General features: G+C 27.4%; 1 protein-coding gene across 1 annotated transcript in view; it reads right to left on the minus strand.

Moving 5' to 3' along the window:
* The window catches only part of LOC106686797 (cytochrome P450 6B1), a 35,549-nt gene extending 34,678 nt beyond the window's left edge, over positions 1–871 (minus strand). Inside the window, exon 1 of the mRNA XM_014430321.2 lies at positions 803–871. The gene's annotated coding sequence lies outside the window, so the exon portion shown is untranslated. The remainder of the gene's footprint in view (positions 1–802) is intronic.
* Positions 872–1,116: the final 245 nt, after the last annotated feature.

A 1,116-nucleotide genomic window follows, 5' to 3' on the forward strand; every position in this document is an offset into this window, starting at 1 on the left:
TTTTTCATGCGAGAAAAATATGAATTAATAATAAGTTAGCCATTCTATTTTCATAACACATAACTTAAACAATTCATAGAATAGATTTTTCGTTTTTCTGCTATGTCTCCATATGTAGAGAGAGCAATTATATTCCTAATCTTCGGAAAGTGCGAATTATTTGAACGAGTATGATGGTATTCAAATATTTGTATGTTTAAGGAAACAATTTCTTGTAGGTATCTAGAAAACTATGGTTTTTTTAAATGATGATTTATGGGAATAAAATATTTTTAGTTATTTGACTTTTCCATAATATGTTATAATACTATTATCATATAATCCGGTATTGTTGACATAATTATTTTAATTTAGCACGAATTTTAAATTATAAAATTTTGTTTTTTTAAAACTATATTTGTACAAAAGAGAGCATGATGCCCATTTTTCAGGCAGTGAATATTAAGGAAAACATTAGAATTAAATAAATGTCTTACTGTAAGGGTATATTGTGATAAAATTCTTATAAATATTAACGACCAAACTACAATGTCAAATAAGCTAAGCGAAAAGTTTCATATTTTGTAATAAAATAAATTTCCTTATATCTCTATAATTTAATAATTTAGTTTCATTGATGTGAATTTTTAGCTATTTTTTTTTTTTTTTAATGCATTTCTATATTTTTATTTATCTATTTGTTGATTATTTTTTCAAGTATTTTGAACATAAGCAACGAATTTGAATCATTTAGAATTATTAATTACTGCCCTAAAGTGACACATTAATTTTAATGTAAGTAAAATAAATATATCAGACTCACCTGTAGAGTATGATCCAAAATGTTAGAGTGCTGGAAGTAGGACCGAGCCCCGCGAAACACCCAAGTGACAAGCTTGTCCAAGAAGACTTATGGAAGACTGTCCCCACTCCTGCACGAAGCCACTTCTGATATACCCGCAGTGAGTAATCAGTTGACAAATGGTATTCAACAAATTCTACATGATTGTTATCTTTGATTGTAAAGATATTTTACAGATACTCTTAATCGGATTCATTAACATAAGCTGCGGGTATTCCTACGAAATATTTTTCCAAAGAAACATCCACTTTCCTAAGGAATTTCGAAAATATACT

This window comes from Halyomorpha halys, unplaced genomic scaffold (assembly GCF_000696795.3).
Source record: "Halyomorpha halys isolate HHAL.00 unplaced genomic scaffold, Hhal_1.1 Scaffold878.1, whole genome shotgun sequence".
NCBI classification, from domain to species: Eukaryota; Metazoa; Arthropoda; class Insecta; order Hemiptera; family Pentatomidae; genus Halyomorpha; species Halyomorpha halys.